Source organism: Pogoniulus pusillus, chromosome 18 (assembly GCF_015220805.1).
Source record: "Pogoniulus pusillus isolate bPogPus1 chromosome 18, bPogPus1.pri, whole genome shotgun sequence".
Taxonomy (NCBI): domain Eukaryota; kingdom Metazoa; phylum Chordata; class Aves; order Piciformes; family Lybiidae; genus Pogoniulus; species Pogoniulus pusillus.
The window spans coordinates 6130665-6151129 of NC_087281.1; the positions used below are offsets into that span (position 1 = coordinate 6130665).

A 20465-nucleotide genomic window follows, 5' to 3' on the forward strand; every position below is an offset into this window, starting at 1 on the left:
TCTTATCCCTGAGCACTGCAAAGACCATGAGACAATATCTTTGATGGCTCAGAAATGTTTTGATAGATATTAAAGGCAAAGCAGCTGCAGGAAAGCAATCCAGTTACAAAACCCCTTTTACCTGTAATTTCTGTACAGTAAAAGCAAGCAGCCATTCCTACTTGGCTCTTTCCTGTAAACACTACCATTTAAAATCAAGTTTTTACAGTGATACAAATGAGGTGTTACAATAATTAAAATGCTGTACTAATTAAAATGAGGAAAGCATTAAAACAAGCATACATTTTGACAAGTTAGGTGTGAAATTATAGCGAGGCACTTGCTGGCATGCAGCTTGCTGAAGGCATTAAAGCTGCTACCCAAAGCATTTTTCTCTACCACATCCGAACGAGGTGGCCCACCGTGGAGCTGGGGAGAGTGAGACAGGGCTTGGCAGGGAGACACTCTGAGGAAAGAGACATTTCCAGGGTCTATCTGTAAGTAGGTGAGTTACTCCCAGAGGACACAGTGTGTTGTGCTCAAAGTCATCTTAAAAGCACTGCTAATGGTATTAGAAAAGAAGGAGAGGACTAAAGTGAATTTCAGCAAAGTGCAAGAGTTGGACCTTGATTACAGGATTCTAAGAATGAAAATGAAGGACATATGTTAGCAGTGTAGCTCTGAACTGTGACAGAGTCCTTTTGCTCTGTCTCCCAGCCCTCACTTCTGGAGAGGGTAATCTGCTTCACACGATGCCTGTGCTCCCTCCAGGCTTTGCCTGCCCTGGAGGCAGTTTGTGGTGCAGAACTGACCCCTTGCTCCTACAAGAGTGAGTCCTTCTTGGAGTTTATGCTCCCTACTTCCTTTCCCATATGGAATTTCCAAACCTGTTTTGATTTGTCCTTGAACACTTTGCTTGCCAAGAAGCTGTAGCGAGAGAAGAGTGTTTCACTAAATGCAGCCAGAGAGATTCCTTGTTTCTTCTTTTTCTCTGTCCTTGGAGTGGAATCACAAATTTACAAATGTGGTGACAAAAAGCATCTTCCACTCCACTGCTCTCTGGGCTTATCTTCCCTGTCTCCTACCTTTCTTCCAAATTGCATTCCCACTGTGTTCTCTAATTAGTGTCTTCTTTCCAGATGGGCTGCTTTTTCTGTCTCCAGCATTTGCACAACTGCACTTTATAAATCTCCTTTGTTGAGTTGGATTATTTGGACTCAATTTGAGTAACTTTTCAGTTATCTGCAGATGCCTTCTATAACAAATAATACATTTGGGGTTAGGGTGTGGCCTTTTTTTTTTCCTTTTGACTGTCTTTACTCCTTGGCAGCATCAGGAGTGCTGCTGTCAGAGCTAATATTCAGCAGAGGTCTCTTTGGAACTGAAATTGCCAACTCTGTGGTGTGTCCTGTCATTCAATCAGCAGCTATTTTGGGAGAAGGGAAAGTAGTTGACATGGCTCCAAGCTTTTAAAGAGCTGCAGTGGGCACCTGGATAACAACAGATGCAAGAATCTGATGTATTGGTAGGAACAGAAACAGTGTGGCCAGTAGGACAAGGGAAGTTATTCTGCCCCTGTACTCAACACTGGTCCGGCCACACCTTGAGTACTGTGTCCAGTTCTGGGCCCTTCAATTCAAGAGAGATGTTGAGGTGCTGGAAGGTGTCCAGAGAAGGGCAACAAAGCTGGTGAGGGGCCTGGAGCACAGCCCTGTGAGGAGAGGCTGAGGGAGCTGGGGATGTGCAGCCTGCAGAAGAGGAGGCTCAGGGCAGACCTCATTGCTGTCTGCAGCTACCTGAAGGTGGGGTTGGTCTCTTCTGCCAGGCACCCAGCAACAGAACAAGGGGACACAGTCTCAAGTTGTGCCGGGGGAGGTCTAGGCTGGATGTTAGGAGGAAGTTGTTGTCAGAGAGAGTGATTGGCATTGGAATGGGCTGCCCAGGGAGGTGGTGGAGTCACCATCCCTGGAGGTGTTGAAGCAAAGCCTGGATGAGGCACTTAGTGCCATGGTCTGGTTGATTGGCTGGGGCTGGGTGCTAGGTTGGACTGGATGAGCTTGGAGGCCTCTTCCACCTTGGTTGATTCTATGACTGAGAAATGGTGTTTGTAGAGCCTCACAAAACACTTCCTTGAAGGAATCATCAGACACAAGGATATGAAATGGTAGAGGTATGGCTTTCTGCAAGGACCGTGTCCAAAAGCTCTTGAAGAAAATAAGTCAAGATGTGAGAGACTGTTCTCCTGCAGGATAAACTGGATGAAGAGGTAGGCATTAATTGTTAGGTACTCTCCCCTTACTCTAAAGAAGCAGAGGAAACCCCAGAGACTGTGCTCCAGCCTGGGGTAAGCATTGTCTTAAAAAAAGATGAGGGAGATCACTGCCTATATGCAATTACCAGGAAAGAAAAATAGAGAAGAACAACACAAACCCAAGAACAGCACCAAAGTGTTTTAGTAATGCTAACAGAAGAACACGTTAGAAATTCAGCTTCTGTGCTAGCTGAGAAGGTTTGTCCCTAGCAAACTGCAGTTTGCCGATGCTCTGTGTTCTGTTCTGTGTCCAGGCTGGTAAGAGAGTGCACAGTTCCTCACACTGGGGGAAGGGGAAGATGTTTCTGCATAGTCCCCTACAGGAAAAAATTGTTTGCACAGCTAGGTAGAGCAATGGCTCAGTTTTTCCAGCTGACAGAAGAGGATGATGCAGGACAGAAAGGCTGAGTGTTGGCTACATTGTAAAAGCAGCCTAAGGAAAGACATTCACATGCGAGGTGCTGCCTCCTTTCTGATCCTGCATTTAGCTGTAGGTGGTACAGGAGCATCAGTCCATACCTGCTTTCACTCTGATGCAGCCATTCTCTTTCAAGTCCATTTTCCAGGTAGGCAAGAGGTGTCCAGGCTGGCAGTGAAGCCCAACAGAAGCCCAGGAAAGACCAGGCCTCATTTGCCAGCCAGACTTACCAGAGGAAGACCAAGACTGTTGAGTTGGTCTCTGGTTTTGTAGCAACAAGCAGCAGCTGTTTTGGTAGCAGCAGCAGCTCGTATAACAAATGTTTCATGCTCAATGCAAACAAAAGCCAATCCTGAAATTCCAGCTCTGCTATGTGGGCATAAAACATAAAACCAGTTCTAAATAACATAACTACTCAACTTAAGGGATTTTTCTGCCCCTCTAAATAAATTCCATATGAGCATTAGTGTTTGGTCTGCTCAGTTCTCCAGGGCTTACCCAGGAAACGTTTTTATCATAAAAGCTGAGGGCAAAAAGCATAAAAACACTAAGAAAAAGGGTAATTTTTGGAAGGAGGTGCACGTGCAAGGAGGTGTGTGGTTTGGGGGAGGGTTTTGAGAATGCCAAACGTGCTTGCTGGATTGAAATTGCTGCCCGTGTTTGTGAGCTGGCTGAACTGACTTGCATCTAAAATAGGTCTCGGAGGAATTCTTCCTGCACCTCTGTGCAGTTTGGTTTCTGAGGATGAATTGTGGTTTTAAAGGCATCTACATGTTGGAAGAGTGTTATGCCCTCTAGCATGAATGTCTTTCCAGATAGCTATTGGGAGGATTTCTGGGGAATGCAAGTTGCAGATGAGTGTGTACTCGGGGGAAATGAGGGTATTGAAGAGAAAGAAAAGTATCACAGTTGGTGGCACAGGAGAAACAGAAATGCAATCAGGGGGCCACTGCCTTAAATTGGCATCTTCTTCCAGTTAAGACAACAAGTAAACCTGAGCATTTGCCCATCCCTCCCTGCTTTGCTGCTTGCTCAAAGTCTGGAGCAGCCTCTACTGTCTGCCCATAAAGGCACTCCTGCTCTGTTCTCAGGCCCTCAAACACACTCTCTTCACAGTCTGTTTGCTTTCCCCATGGCTTGCTTGGACTGCTCTGGTCTGGCCTCCTTTTAACTATGGGGTTAATCAGGTCTGTGCATGCACCATAGGAAGAAACTTTATTTCTTGTGTTTTGACAGATCAGTGATAAAAACAATATTAGAAAATTACACAATCACAGAATGGTAGGGGCTGGAAGGGACCTCTGGAGATCATCTAGTCCAAACCACCTGCCAAAACAGGGTTACCTAGGGCAGGCCACACAGGAACATGTCCAGGTGGGGTTTGAAAGTTTCTAGACAAGGAGACTCCATAACATCTCTGGGCAGCCTGATTGAGTGCGAGTGCTCTGTCACTCATGTTGAGGCAGAATTCTCTCTGATCCAGTTGGTACTCATTGCCCTTATGCTATCACAGGGCACCACTGAAGAGAGACAGGCCCCTTCTTCTTGAAACTTACCCTTCAGACATGTATAAACATTCATAAAATCCCCTCTCAGCCTTCTCTTCTCCAACTTGAACAGCCCCAGGTCTCTCAGCCTTCTCTTCTCCAGCTTGAACAGCCCCAGGTCTCTCAGCCTTCTCTTCTCCAGCTTGAACAGCTCCAGGTCTCTCAGCCTTCTCTTCTCCAGCTTGAACAGCCCCAGGTCTCTCAGCCTTCTCTTCTCCAGCTTGAACAGCCCCAGGTCTCTCAGCCTTCTCTTCTCCAGCTTGAACAGCCCCCGGTCTCTCAGCCTTCTCTTCTCCAGCTTGAACAGCCCCAGGTCTCTCAGCCTTCTCTTCTCCAGATTGAACAGCCCCCGGTCTCTCAGCCTTCTCTTCTCCAGCTTGAACAGCCCCAGGTCTCTCAGCCTTCTCTTCTCCAGATTGAACAGCCCCAGGTCTCTCAGCCTTCTCTTCTCCAGCTTGAACAGCCCCAGGTCTCTCAGCCTTTCCTCTTGAGATGTTCCAGTCTCTTGGTCATCTCATAGCCCTCCACTGGACTCTTTCTACTGTTTGCTCTTCACTCTTGAATGGAGAGCCCAGGACTGAACCCAGTGCTCCAGATGTGGTCTTACCAGGGCAGAGCAGAGCATGAGGACAATGTTCCTCAATCCCAGGATACCACTGGCCATCTTGGCCACAAGGGCACATTGCTGTCCCATGGATAACTTACTGTCCAAAGGGAGTCCAGGACCCTTCTCCACAGAGCTACTCTCCAGCAGGTCAGCCCCTAATATGTACTGATAGGTGGGGTTATTCCTTGCCACATGCAGGACTTGATGCTTGTTGAAGTCCTTTAGGTTTCCTTTCAGCCAGCTCTCCAGTCTGGCCAGATATTGCTATGAGGAGAGGCTGAGGGAGCTGGGGATGTGCTGCCTGGAGAAGAGGAGGCTCAGGAGTGACCTTATTGCTGTCTACAACTACCTGAAGGAGGTTGCAGCCAGGTGGGGGTTGGTCTCTTCTGCCAGGCAACCAGCAACAGAACAAGGGGACACAGTCTCAAGTTGTGCCAGGGGAGGTCTGGGCTGGATGTTAGGAGGAAGTTGTTGGCAGAGAGAGTGGAGTTCCACCTCCACATGACTAAGAACTTCTTTACTGTAAGGGCCAAGGAGCACAGGAACAGGCTCCCCAGAGTGGTTGTGGAGTCTCATCTGGAGACTTTCAGGACCCATCTGGATGCATTCCTGTGTGACCTGCACTAGATTATGGTCCTGTTCTGGCAGGGAGGTTGGACTTGATGATCTCCAGAGGTCCCTTCCAAGCCCTTATATCCTGTGAACTTTGCCCATTTGGTGCAGCTTTGCCAACACAAGTGGTAGTAGCAAGTACCTCCACCTGTCATCGTGTACTTCAGCAAACAGCTTACCAAAAACATCAGCCCAGGTCATCTTAAGCTTTTACTAGTAGAGCAGTGGTGAAATTGCAAACTGTGTGTGTTTGTATTTACTTGGCACTGCCATCTGCTGCTGGGGGAATATGGCAAGGGCTGCTGGCAGACTCCAGTACTTAGTGCAGTTGCAGAACACATTATTTAGCCTTTTTTAAGGGCATGTTCCCCGTTTAGCAAAGGTTCTGCTTTGAATCTCTGAAAACTATTTTCCTTGGTGCATGTTTTTGCAAGATGCTTGCAGAAATGGTTTGAATTCAGCTATTCTGTTCACAGTTCACAGACTGCTTATGTTACCCTTCCAGACCACATCTCGGTGAACAGGTTTTGTTTTAACAGAAATACAAATGTTAGTGCATAGACACTTTATATCTCATGTACAGAAAGGGAGAAGAATCAGACTCACATCTTTTCATGCTGTGTACATGTATGCAGTGTAACAGAGTCATTCCGTGAAGAAATGGGACAGGGTTCTGCACTTTGGCAACAACAACCCCAAGCAGCACTACAAGCTGGGGACAGAGTGGTTGGAGAGCAGCCAGGCAGAGAGGGACCTGGGGGTGCTGGTAGGTAGTAGCTGAACATGAGCCAGCAGTGTTCCCAGGTGGCCAGGAGAGCCAGTGGCATCCTGGCCTGGATCAGAAACAGCCTAGAGAAGAGAAAGCTCAAGACAGACCTCATTGCTGTCTACAACTACCTGAAGGGAGGCTGTAGCCAGGTGGAGTTGGGCTCTTCTCACAGGCAACCAGCAACAGAACAAGGGGACACAGTCTCAAGCTGTGCCAGGGGAGGTCTAGGCTGGAAGTTAGGAGGAAATTCTTGACAGAGAGAGTGATTGGCATTGGAATGGGCTGCCCAGGGAGGTGGTGGAGTCTCCATCCCTGGAGGTGTTCAAGCAAAGCCTGGATTGAGGCACTTAGTGCCATGGTCTGGTTGATTGGCTAGGGCTGGGTGCTAGGTTGGACTGGATGATCTTGGAGGTCTCTTCCAACCTGGTTGATTCTGTGATTCTATGATACATTGGTGTATTTTCTTAGCAATTGGCAATGTCAGATCAGTATTTTGATTCAGAGTAGTGGCAGAGCTTACACAGATTAGCACTTCAATCAAAGGACAAATCTAGCATCATATGGAAGTGGCCTTCCAATATCTGAAGGGGACCTACAGGAAGGCTGGGGAGAGACTATTGACAAGGCCTTGTAATGACAGGATGAGGGTTAATGGGTTTAAACTGGGGGAGGGGAGATTCAAACTAGATGTTAGAAGAAGTTCTTTACAGTAAGGGTGGTGAAACACTGGCACAGGTTGCCCAGGGAGGTTATGGATGTTCCTACCCTGGAAGTGTTCAGGGCCAGGTTGGATGGGGCCTTGAGTGACCTGTTTTAGTGGGAGGTGTCCCTACCTATGGCAGGGGGTTAGAACTGGGTGATCCTTGAGGTCCCATCCAACCTAAACCATTCTGTGATTCTCTATCCCTGTTTCTAAGTCTTAGACAGACTGGATAGTCAAAGCCAAAAGAGATACAACAAAAATATTCTGATAAACAGATGTCATCCACTTGAAAGTGCTGAAACTCAGTTTAATTTTTCCCTTGCTACATAAGCAGTCCCTTCACTGCCTTCAGCATTGTGGTTTTCATTTCCTGCTGTTACTCAGACCAAATGAAAAAAGAAAAAAAAGGGAAGGTAGTTATATTTATGAAGACTACCTTTGCTTACTTGAGGGATTTTCATTTCTTCAGTCAATGTACTTAACAAAATTAAATGCTCTGGGAGTGTGCCAGAAATGCTGTCAACCACTGTGGCAAGCAGACAGATGAAGTTGCAAGCTGAATTTGATGCACTTATGTCTTGTCATGTTGGAGGCCCTTTTTTTTGGCCACTCCTGAAGATAGCAGTACAGAAAACTGTAATGTTCTTCAGCAAAAGCCTGGTTTAGTGCAGGTTTAGTGGGGTTTTTGATAGCCTCACTTCATCCTAAAATTGATTTTATTTCTTGAAGAGCTCTTCCTAATTGCTACCATGACCTTTGCAATTCCTGTCCCACTGTATGCTCATTCTGAGGTGTTAATGTTTACTCGTGCCCATAAGGACTGAAATGGAGAAAGGCAGCAGCTCATTTTATCTCAAGCAGAAGGGAAAGGTTGGTGTGGCATAACCTTGAAGCATGGTAGACATTATGCCAGGGCTCGTATTGTCATTGAGTCATAACAGTGCACTCATCTTGGAAACTGTATCACAGTATCACCAAGGTTGGAAGAGACCTCACAGATCATCAAGTCCAACCCTTTACCACAGAGCTCAAGGCCAGACCATGGCACCAAGTGCCACATCCAATCCTGCCTTGAACAGCCTCAGGGACGGCGACTCCACCACCTCCCCGGGCAGCCCATTCCAGTGTCCAATGACTCTCTCAAGTGAAGAACTTTCTCCTCACCTCAAGTCTAAATTTCCCCTGGCATAGCCTGAGGCTGTGTCCTCTTGTTCTGGTGCTGGCCACCTGAGAGAAGAGAGCAACCTCCCCCTGGCTACAACCTCCCCTCAGGTAGTTGTAGACAGCAATAAGGTCACCCCTGAGCCTCCTCTTCTCCAGGCTAACCAATCCCAGCTCCCTCAGCCTCTCCTCGTAGGGCTGTGATGCTGCCCAGACTCTGTAGCACTGAAATTAAACTATCAATGGACATGGTGTAGATGTAAGACATTTTGCAGGGCTAAGTGCAAGCATAGTGACTTTCCTTACCCTGTAAATCTCCTGATCCGATTCATGGATGTTTTTACAGCAGTCAGCTAATTCCTTTAACCTGCAATAGAATTAAGGCTATTGAGAGGCCTATGTATCTTTTTTCCTGTCAGCAATGATAAATGTAAGGTGAATTAAAAAGGATCACTGAGCAACCTCTCTTCCCTCACGCTGATTGCTCTTGGTACTGATGTACAGGGTGTGCTGGAGCTGATCACATAGCTCGCTGAAGGCGGAAGGGACTGCAGGGGATGCTGGTTTTGCTACTGTCTGTTGCAGATGCATGGAGTGCATAAGGTGGGGGCTTCATCTGCAAAGATCTTAGTGTATTAAGTGTGTGTCAGAAATGCCCTTTCCCACCTTCAGGGGGGAGATCTGTTGTCTGGAATACACAGCAAGTACACGTATGTGTACATCTTGATGGTGTTAGAGCAGCATCTAATCACCTAAAAATGCCTTCTGTTCATTTATGTGCATCCAGGCTGCTAAAATTGCACTGCTCTTTGACCTGGGGCTCGTTTCCCAAAACTCTTCAGACACAAAGAATTGCTAGGGGAGGTCTGCCACAGCTTACTGAGACACTACATCCTGTGACTCAGCTTCTGAGGCATCTCACCTCACTGAATTGCTTTGATGCTCAGAATCAAACAGGTCCCACCAAGCCTAGGGATCTGCTTTCTTTGAGTCGTTGCTGCTCACCTCTGGCTGTGCTGCCGAAGTGCTGAGGCCAGCATGAAGAGCCACTGCTTCTCTCTGTAACTTCTGTGCCTCAGAGATGTCAGGGAGCATCACAACCTCTCACTTTGCAGTGAAGCTCAGGTGTCCCACGTTCCCTGGCAGACCAGGGCTGCCCTTTCTGTTACTGCAGAGACAACAGAGGGCCCTTAACTTGAGTGTAATGACTTTGTGGAGATGCAGCCAGAGCCCTGGTCACTGTGAAGTCCTGAGAGCTAAATATTTGGCTTATCTGCCTGTCAGATCCTTCAGTGTTTCCTAGGTCTGTCTCTTTTATGAGTGGGGACACTCAACCCTTCACGTGAGGAACGGAGGGGAGCAGTGGGTTGCCTGGGGCTTCCTGGAAGGTGGAAAGATGCATTCTTGTTTCTGGGGAGATGTAAAGACCCTGGCAGGCCTGCCCAGCCCTTAGCCCTGTAGAGACATTGGACTTTGCCTTCTAGCCTGGGCGGCAGAGAGTCCAGATGGTCACTCTCCAGGAAAAGCAAGGACTAAGGACTGCATTAGACACACTCCACTCCCAGGACTTCCAGTTAATATAATTCCTCTTCTTATTCTCTTTTTTTTTTTCTCCTGCTGAAACAAGTCTGCCTGTGTTAAACAACGGACCCTTTTCCCTGGGTTTGGACAGAGGAGGAGGCCTTTGTCCCAATACCCTGGCGGCTGGCCAAGGCAGTTGGGCTGTGAGCCAGGAGGGGGTGAACTTGAAAGGAACAGTGTGTTGTTTCTGCCCTGGTAGCATTCTTCCTTCTCCACCAGTGCCTCAGCCCTTGGCTGCCTTCACTTGCTCATTATACACAAAAGACCCCAAGGGCAAAAGGGAGAATTTTCTCTTGGCCGCCTGTAACTGTCAGTAACCAGAAATGAAGCCACTGCAGGGCTTTCGGTTCTCTCTGCCGGGCACAGTCAGGGCTGGCAGCTTTCTCACTCAGCACATAGCTGAGAGCTGCTTTTCTTTCCTCCACTTGAATAGCAGCTGCCATGCAGTAATCTGCATTTTTCAGTCCTGCATAGCCTACATTTGATTGTATTTTATTGTTTTTACTTTGGTTTCTCAGCTCAGTAGTTACCTGGAGGTGTTCAAGAAAAGCCTGAATGAGGCACTTAGTGCCATGGTCTAGTTGACTGGCTAGGGCTGGGTGCTAGGTTGGAGTGGATGATCTTGGAGGTCTCTTCCAACCTGGTTGAGTCTATGATTCTTACACAAAGAAATGGCAGTCACATCTATGCTCCAGGGAACAGGAAAGGGCAGCACTTAAAATTAATGTGTTTTTTTTCAAGACCATGTTCTCAGACTGCTTTGTAAAAAATGGAATCCTAGAATCAGGCAGGGTTGGAAGGGACCACAAGGATCACCTAGTTCCAAGCCCCCTGCCATGCCCAGGGACACCCTACCCTAGATCAGCCTGGCCTTAAACACCTCCAGCCATGGGGCCTCAACCACCTCCCTGGGCAACCCAGTCCAGGCTCTCACCACTCTCATACTGAACAACTTTGTCCTCACCTCCATGCTGAATCCCCCCACCTCCAGCTTTGCTCCATTCCCCCTAGTCCTGTCACTCCCCGAGACCCTAAAAAGTCCCTGCCCAGCTTTTTTGTAGGCCCCTTCAGATACTGGAAGGCCACAAGAAGGTCACCTAGGAGCCTCCTCTGCTCCAGACTCAACAGTCCCAACTCTTTCAGTCTGTGCTCACAGCAGAGCTGCTCCAGCCCTCTGAGCATCCTCGTGGCCCTTCTCTGGACATGCTGCAGCATCTCCACATCCCTCTTGTAATGGTGGCTCCAGAACTGGATGCAGTACTCCAGGTGGGGTCTCAACCAGAGTAGAGCAGAGGGGGAGAATCACCTCCCTCACCCTTCTGGCCACACTTCTCCTGAGGCAGCCCAGGCTCTGGTTGGCTTTCTGGGCTGCAAGTGCACACTGCTAGCTCCTGTTGAGCTTCTTATTCACCAGCACTCCCAAGTTCCTCTCCTCAGGGCTACTCTCCAGCCAGTCACTGCTCAGCCTCTATTTGTGCTTGGGATTGCCCCGACACAGATGCAGGACCTTGCACTTGTACCTCATGAGCTTGGCTTGTGGCCACTTCTCCTGCAAGACCTGACACTGCAGGGTGGTGACCAGGCAGTGAGTGGAAAAGATACCAAACCAGGTGTTCATACTTCTTCCAAAATGGCATTCACACTGAGGTATCTCAGAGAGACTGACAAAACACCTTTCACAGGTGGCACTGCCAACTTGGAAGCAGACACATGTGAGACATTTGGCACATTGATCTATGAAAGGCTTGACTGGACCTTTGAGTGGTTCAGCTTGGCTTCTTGTGTGCCACAAGGCCACACATTTTCTCTTTCTTCTGCACAGCAATCACTAACTGAAGTCAGTACTGTTGTGAAAATTTCAAGTGAGAGAAAATCAACACTTTTTTCTTTTCTTCTATTGCTTAGTCACCTTCAGCACTATAGAAAGCTGTGCCTTGCTTCCTGTCCCCATTTCTCTGCTTTCTGCTCCCAGTGCTTCACTCTCCTTAGTTTTCTCACCATGAAAACTTGCAGATGCTGTAAACAAGTCACCTCTGATTCTTCTTTGTTTTTTGGTAAGCTGACTAAAGTGAGTTTATCATCTTTTTCTAAAGTGCCCATTCCAACCCCAGTATTCATTCTGAGGCTGTTTTCATACCCTCCCTGATTTAGGATGTGGTTACAAAACTGGATGCTGTATGCCAGTGCTGCAGTCATCAATACTATATATGGAAATAAAGACACCTCTACCTCACTCCATCCCTCTTAGACATCTTAAACTTGCACAGCATGTCTTTTCCACTGCTTCTTTTTTGTGGACAGAAATCACAGCCTAGAGTGACTCAAAGTACAAAAGCAAGATGCTTGCTCGACGTTCTCAAGTCCCAGGCTCTATCTCTGCAGATTCTGTGCACAGCATACCTGTGGTGAGGCTTTTCCTGCTCCCGAGTACTGCTGAACTTTGTCTCAAATCATTGCAACTTTCTCTCTCCGCAAAACAAAGATGATGGTTTGCATCTGCATAACCTCTCATGCAACACTGTTCACAAGCAATCTGTGAGAACCTAATTTTAAATTGTGGTTTTGTCAGATCCAGGTTTGTCTGGAGCCCTTCAGCAATAGTTGTACAGCTATAAAAGCTACATCAGAAACTGCATATGAATTGCCACCATAGCAATTCTTTTGGCAACTCATACTGGAGAATCCTGGCATTTCCTCTGCAGATGCTTTTGGGTTTGGCACCTCCAGCTCTGTCTAGCTCAACTTAGAAGTTGCTTAACAGCAATAAAAGTACCTGACCACATTCTTGTAGGAATCTACCATTTTGCTCTACCAATGTGGTTTAATTTCAGCTTCTTTTTTTTTTCCCCTTTATGTGTGAACTTAGCTGGGAATGCAACATTAAAGTGCACCATATAAAGGAGGCTCTCAGAAGATCTTGTTGAAGTTTGTTACCTGATCATGTGTGAGATGCAGCACGTTTGCAGTCTGGGGCAGCATCAGCAGTGTGTGGCACAGGAGAGGGGGCTGAGGTGTTCCGGCCAGCTGGAAATCTGTGTTGTTGGATCCACAGCTCAGAAGCAGTAGAAGCAAAGGCATAACACTGTGAAGTTTCCAAGAGAGTTGGAGATTTCGTAATAAACACTTTACTGCCTGGAGCAGAGGCCTCAGAGGGAGGTAGCTGTTTACAAAGTATGGAGAAAACCATACATTTGCAGTGCATGGCATGTTGTAAGGCACGTGTTTGTTAATAGGGACTGAATGCCTTCAAAAGCTGAAGTGGCATTTTGGAGCACTGCTCAGTACAGATCACTGTCACGTTGTGCAGCTGACAGGCAGCCCACTGCAGTGTTGACCTAAGCAACGTGTTCCAAATACATTACTTGCTTACTGTAGGAAGATGGGAGTGGTTGTTGTTATTTTTAGCCTTCCTTGCCCAAGTTACTTCTTACATTTATTACTCACACTATCCTTTCTTCCTTTCCCTTCTCCCCCTGCCCCCGACATTTCTTCCATGCCTCCTTGATATTCACATCCTTGAGCACTAATTTGTTATGTGTCTGTCAGATTACCTCTGTGAGCTCTTCCTGGCTAATCTCCGTTGGGGCATCCTTCTGCTTCTCTCTGGCAGGTTATCATTCTCCGAGTTTGCTGGATTTTGTCTGTGTTAATGATTGATTATATTAGGTGAATAGTGACATTATTCTCCCCTCTGGTTTCCTTATTGTAGTGGTAAGAAACAAGAAAGAGCATTGCTGCAACTGCCTCGCCTAGTTCAACCTCTGTCATTGGCAGCCATTTATTTTGCAGTGTCCATGCTAATCACACTCTGCTGCATTCGGTTTCGAGATCCCTGTTTGACAAACAGGACATCTGATTTCCCTAGGATTGTAGGTCTCTGGAGTTCTGGCTGTTCCCATGAGGAGCTATTCTGTCAGAGGTATCTGACCTTCAGGATACAGGGCTCTGCTGTGTGCCAATGGATTAGTCCCCTGGAGGTGGGAGTTGTTCCACCTTATCAAAGCAGCACAGTAATTCAGGGCAGAACTGCTAAATCAGAGCAAGCACTGCTAGTGAGCCAAGTGTACCTGTCCTCAGTATGCACATGAGTATCTGATACCTATCTGTCTGTTGTTAAAACCTGACACCTTATTTCATTGATGTGAATAACTGAGAGCAAACTAGCTCAGAAACTAGAATAATTGGGGCTTACAGTATTGTAGACAGACCAAACTAGGGGATAGTGTAAGACAATTTACCACTTACTTTTTCATCAGCTTTGGGGCTTAGTACACTGCTGCCTGGTCAGTGACCCTCTTAGGTTTTCTCCACCGTTCCTGCTTCACTTTAGCAAGCATGAGTCTACTTGAGACTCTCACTTGCACAGTACAGCTACTGTGCCCCTTCGCTCATCCCACCTGGGAGCTGCTCTGGGACTAGTGTGCTCCTTAGCAGTATCAGCCCTATGGCTGTTGGCAAGATAGTGTGTGAGCCAAGCACATCAGCATCACATCTGCTCTCCCAAAACCATCTGTTCCCAGAGATCCTTCAAGAGTCTAGCTAAAAATGTTGAGTTTTTAAGGCAGATCAGCTGTGCCAGAAAATCTTCCAAGCTGTGGCTAAATATTCTGGGGGATATAATTCCTAGCACAGGCATCAGAGCACTCTTTTGGCACTGCAGCAAGCCTGCACACCTTCCTCTATGATCTGGTATAGGTGATCCTGCTCTGGCAGAGGGGTTGGACTAGATGATCTTTCAGGCTACCTTCCAGCCCCTCACATTCTGTGATTTGAGTGGAATACCAAGCAGAGCCCCTTGCTGACTTGTCCATCATGTTGAACCAGAGTGACATACGTTTATTTCCATTTAAAACCCTGGAGTGGTAGGTGTGTGCTGCAGCTCAGCTGCTTACAGCTGAAGCTTGGGGCCTCCCCATGCAGTGCCAGGAAATTTGCTGTATCTGTGACAGCCATCATGTTCACACAGCCTTAGGGCAGCAGAGCTCAGCCTGGGGTTTTTTCACCACGAGCATTAGGCCGGCAAGCCTACACTCACACTGCACTGCCTGCAGCCCGGCCCAGCTCTCCCTGCTAGATCTGCGAAGACACTGAGTTCCCTGCAGCTTCATCCAGCAGCAGCACTGGGCAGCAAGCCTCTGCCTCACACCCACCAAAGTGGCAGGACACTGGAGGGAGCATCACTTATAAATTCTATTCTGAGGTGGATAATGCCTTTAGGATCTGTTTGTCTAAATATGGCAATCCAAGATGGGTTTTTTTTAGCCAGAAAGTATAAAAAATACTTTTCCTTGTGGCTTGGATTGCTACAGAAAGCAATCATAGAATCATAGAATCAACCAGGTTGGAAGAGACCTCCAAGATCATCCAGTCCAACCTATCACCCAGCCCTAGCCAGTCAACTAGACCATGGCACTAAGTGCCTCATCCAGTCTTTTCTTGAAGACCCCCAGGGACAGTGCCTCCACCACCTCCCTGGGCAGCCCATTCCAATGGGAAATCACTCTCTCTGTGAAGAACTTCTTCCTAATATCCAGCCTATACCTACCCTGGCACAACTTGAGACCGTGTCCCCTTGTTCTATTGCTGGTTGCCTGGGAGAAGAGGCCACCCCCCACCTGGCTACAATGCCCCTTCAGGTAGTTGTAGACAGTAATAAGATCACCCCTGAGCCTCCCCTTCTCCAGGCTAAACAGGCCCAGCTCCCTCAACCTCTCCTCATGGGATTTGTGCTCCAGGCCCCTCACCAGCTTTGTTGCCCTTCTCTGGACATGTTCCAGCACCTCAACATCTTTCTTGAATTGAGGGGCAATGCTGCTTCCTTAGGTTAAAAACAAACAAATAGATAGGTAGCAAAATAGATAGATAGGGAAATAAATAAAGTGAGAGTCAGGAAAGTAACAGTAAATATTCATCACCTGGTTACCCAAAAGAGCTGCATCTGTGTACAAATGTAGATTTCATCCAAGGCCTGAGCAGGCAGCACTGGGAGGTCGGGTTACTCTGTAGTGCATTCTTTGTAGTAATTTAAAGGAATGCCAAAGCAAACACAGTTTAAAAAAATAACCCTAAAAAGTAAATGGTGTAGTTTGTTGCCCTCCATCTGGTAAGCTGCCTCAAAGGTCATAAAATAGAGGTCCTTTGGTGGAACAGCTGGGTTTATGTAGCATATGCAGATTGTTACTTTGGCTGTAAGCCAGATCTACCTCAATTTTCCATTTTCTCCTATGATGAGGAAAGGTGATTAAGGTGACTTCAAGAGGCAGTTCTGTCATTTCATTCACATTTGTATTAAATAGCCTTTTAAGAGTATTTAAGATTAGAAGCTAGCCTACATAAAATTCAAGTGCAAAAATAAAAGAGCAGAGTTCCTTTGGTCCTTGCATCCAGGCACAGCTTCAACTCCTGCAATCTGACAACCAGCAGCTCAGAGCTATTTAGGCGCTGCAGTTACTAGTGGGTGTACTGCTAGGTGAACCAACAGAAGCCAGAAACCCCGCATCTGCTCCTGTAGCCTTTCAGCATCTGGCTGTTTGGATGGATGTGTTGATACATCTATAGAGGTAGCTGTGTGCATAGAGCAAGGGATCACACTCATCCAGGAATCCTCTGTACCAGGACTACTGCAAGGTCAGAGTGTGTTTTGTTGCTTTTGCGCTGCCTGCCACGTGGGTGGCATGCAGCCTCTGGCTGCTTTGGCAGATGGGGTGCCAATGGGCCTGCCACATGACCAGTGTGTTCCTTCTTGGCTGGTTCTGCCCCACACTGACCCCAGAAGAAAACAGTTTAGTGCTTTTCACCTTGTCATCATTGGCAGTGCTCCTGGGCTGAGCACAAGTGCCTCTCCTTGCTGGGAGGAGCAGCCACCGAAGGGAGCTGCAGCTGTAAGAAGTGGCTTTTCCTGCTTAGAGTCCTGGAGGGACCATATAAGCCAAGAGCTTTTTCCAGCGAGGTAAATGGAGTTTTCTGTGACAGAAATAACCAATGTGAAATAAAAAATTAGTTGGCAAGCAGTATAAAGGCTTAAGCTTAATAAATGCAATATTTAGCAGTGTATATTTGCTGCTAAGTTTGTAAAGAAAACCAGACTGTAGAGCTGGCAAGACTGCCAGCACAGCACGAGAAAGAGGAATGCCTTGAAGTCACAACTGAATAGGACAAGAGGAAATAGCATCAAGAAACACCAGGGGACACTTAGGTTAGACATTAGGAAAAGCTGCTATACTGAAAGGATTATCAAAAACTGGAACAGGCTGCCTGAGGAAGAGGTTGAATCTCCAACCCTGGATGTATATAAAAGCAGTCTAGATATGCCTCAGTGGTACAGTGTAGAAGTAGCTGTGGTACAGTTAGGTAATGGTTGGCCTCGGTGACCTTAAAGGTCTTTTCCAACCATAGTCATGCTGTAAATGCTCAATAATCACAAGGCAGTGGTTCCCTTCTCACCCAAGGACAGACCCAGTACAGTATCCCTCCTGGGGTGTGTTCAACTAATAACAATCAATTAACTTGAACAACTGATTGAGCATGTTAGAAGGTGAGACACTGCAGTCTATGGGTAAGGATGGTGCAGAAGAGTATAAGCTCCTGGGAAACCCAAATATTTTCACCAAAGATACCTCACACCATTCACTAGCCACAGGTAGTGCTTTCTATGCTGAGATCTACTTAAAGTGCAGGTGTTTAGTGAGCTGTCCTCTCTGCTTTTTCTCAACTAGACAGCACATTAAAGATGGCTTCTTTAGTTACAATTTGGGGTTTATATGTTTGAGTTCTTTTACTCCTATCTAAATAAAACTTAGGAGGTTATAAACTGTGAACAGTCAGTAAGCACAGAGTGTGTATCACCACACATGGCTGTAATTAAAGAGCTCTGTGTACTACGTTGTTTGATTACTTAGATATACACACAAAGAAAGGTTTCAGTGTGAAGAACTACAACGTTTGGTGTAAAAGCTCCATTTAATTACAGAGCAGCATGCTTTAATTCTTACCAACTTAAAAAAACCCAACAACCCAACCATTATTCATTTAGAGAAAGGATTAAAAGTAGAAGTGCAAATAGAATGAATGTTTTAATTAACTTGTGATTTAGAATGGCATGACATGGGGTAAAGTATTCAACCCATTTCCTCCTTAACTATCCTATTGTTCCTACATTTCAAACTGCCTTGCTGCAGTTGGTAAGCAAAACTGAGATGGAGAACACCTCTTTCAGATACAACTTTTTTTATTCTTCACCAGATGAAGTCAAGTGAATGAGTGTCCAGTGCAGCAGCAGTTGCTGTTTCCTAGGGTATTATTAAATTGAACGGTTCTCAGTTGTTTTTCTTTAGTTCCTTTACTCTGAAGCAGAAGATGTCTGTCCATTGTCTGAAAACTAAACTGTGTCTATAGGTGTGGATGCTCTGAGCTATGTGAACATTAATCATTCAAAATGCAAAGAAAGATGTGTCTGTTCACATAGCTCTGCTCTACCTTTCCGTTGCACTTTTCAAGATATAGAATCTTGCATAATGCCAACCTTTTGTCTAAAGGTCATTGCTGCTGTGCTGTTTTCTATCTGGATTACTCATCTTTTTATTACCTCTTAAAATAGAGAGATTTGCTTTTGCTTAAAATTATTTCCCTTGCATGAAAGAGAGATGGGTGAAGGCAAACATCATGAAGCTAAATAAGGACAAGTGCAGAGTCCTGCATCTGGAGAGGAACAACACCAGGCACCAGCACAGACTAAGGACCATCCTAATGGAAAGCAGCTCCATGAAGACCTTGGAACCCTGGTGGACAGCGAGTTATCCATGGGACAGCAATGTGCCCTTGTGGCCAAGAGGCCAAATGGCATCCTGGGGTGCAGCAAGAAAAGTGTGTGCAGCAAGTCTAGGGAGGTTCTTCTCCTCCTCTGCTCTGCCCTGGTGAGACCACGCTTGGAATACCGTGTCCAGTTTGGGGATCCCAATTCAAGAGAGACAGGGATCTATTGGAGAGAATCCAGTGAAGAGCTATAAGGATGATTGCAGAGAATCCAGTGAAGAGCTATAAGGATGATCTGTGAAGAAAGATTGAGAGATCTAGGACTGTTTAGTCTTAAGAAGGTTGAGAGGGGATCTTATCTATAAATACTTAAGGGGTGGGCGTCAAGATGAAGGTGCCAGTCTCTTTTTGGTGGTGCCAAGTGACAGGACAAGGCATGATAGGTACAAGCTAGAACACAGAAGGTTGCACATCAACACATGGAGAAACTTCTTTACAGTGGAAGTGACAGAGCACTGGAACAGGCTGTCCAGAGAGGTTGTGGAGTCTTCTTCTCTGGAGACTTTCAAAACCCACCTGGATGCGTTCTTGTGCAGCCTGCCATAGGTGATCCTGCTTTGGCAGGGAGGTTGGATTCAATGATCTCCAAAGGTCTCTTCAAACCCCTAACATTATGTGATCCTATGGTATTGCTTGTGGAATGCCAAGAACTCACTTTTCCTACTAGAAACTATCAGTCCATTCCTTAGTCTTATATGTGCTCATGAAGAACTGTTCCTCAAGCTGCTAAAGCAGGTGTCTGAGCTCTGCAGGCAAGTGCTTCAGAAAACCTCAGTTTAGACTGCTCATGTGAGCAAAACTCTGCTTGTGGTAAAATTGTTTTGATTCACCTTCTGGAAGTGAGGTGGTCACTGCTGCTGGGACCTAATTGGCAGCTTCAAGTCTTCTTTCTTGTCTGCTTCCTCTTTTTAAGTCTTTCATTTGCTGTGCTTCATGGCCCAACCTTTCTGACTTCATCCACCTTGGAGAACTTCTCTTGAAATGAGAATTTGTTTTCTCTAAATCCATCTCTTCTTCACTGTAACAGTTTATCTGTGCACTCACATAGAACATGGGAATTGCTGACTGGCATTTGAGGCAGCACAAATAGAGGATATAAATGTTAAGGAAATTATAAGCAGCAGAAGCCAAGACATTATCCCGGGGTGGGGGGGAAGGAAACAGTTCTCATACAGACCTTGCTATTGTAGCAAAGCAGAAGGAAATGAAGTAAGGATTGACAAGGTCAAAATTCATCTGTTGGTTTCAGAGTCATGGAAATGGCCTTAAGATGTCCATTTCCTAATCAAATGACCGAACTCAAGAGGTAATCAATCTGCTCTTGAAAACCTCCAGAGACACAGCTTTTGTAACTTCTGTGCTCTGCTGTCCTTGCCATGAAAAAGTGGTTTCAGTAATGTCTAAGTGGCATCACCTTGCTTCCATGCAAGCCTGTTCATCTTGCTGTGTCTGGACCTAGGTGTATTCCAAGGCTGTTAGGATCATTTTCATGGGCATCACATTTTCTTAGTGGCTTACTGGACTGTAGTACTGAGCTTTCAGCAAACCTGATTGGAGAGGCCAGTACTTCATCAGAATACATTCACCTCCTCTTCTAATGAAAGCTGCAGTTGTTAGGGGGGATACAGTGATACTACAGGTCAGTACTTACTTTTATTTGTTCTCGTCTTCAGAGTTGACTTTCAGTTACCTTTCTGACTTGGGGAAGAAGGAAATACCTGGGATACTCTAGCAGCCTGTTGCCATTTGGTAGTAAACAGCAAAGTTACTGCCTTGAGGTTTTGCCTCATGACTCACTCAAAATACATTGCTCTCCAGTGGTCAAATAATCTATAGAGAGAGGAGGTAAAGAGGCAATTCAGTACTTTTGTTAGTAACTCTAATTCTTTATCAACAGTGAAGCTGTTTTATTTCAGTTTACCAAAGCAAAAAGTGTACTGAAATTATCCAGTCCCAGAACACAATG

The 20465-nt window shown here is 46.3% G+C and overlaps 1 protein-coding gene across 1 annotated transcript in view; it reads left to right on the forward strand.

Annotated features, from left to right (window-relative positions):
- Positions 1–20465, forward strand: part of UST (uronyl 2-sulfotransferase) — a 178722-nt gene that overhangs the window by 152976 nt on the left and 5281 nt on the right. The gene's annotated exons all lie outside the window — the stretch shown is intronic.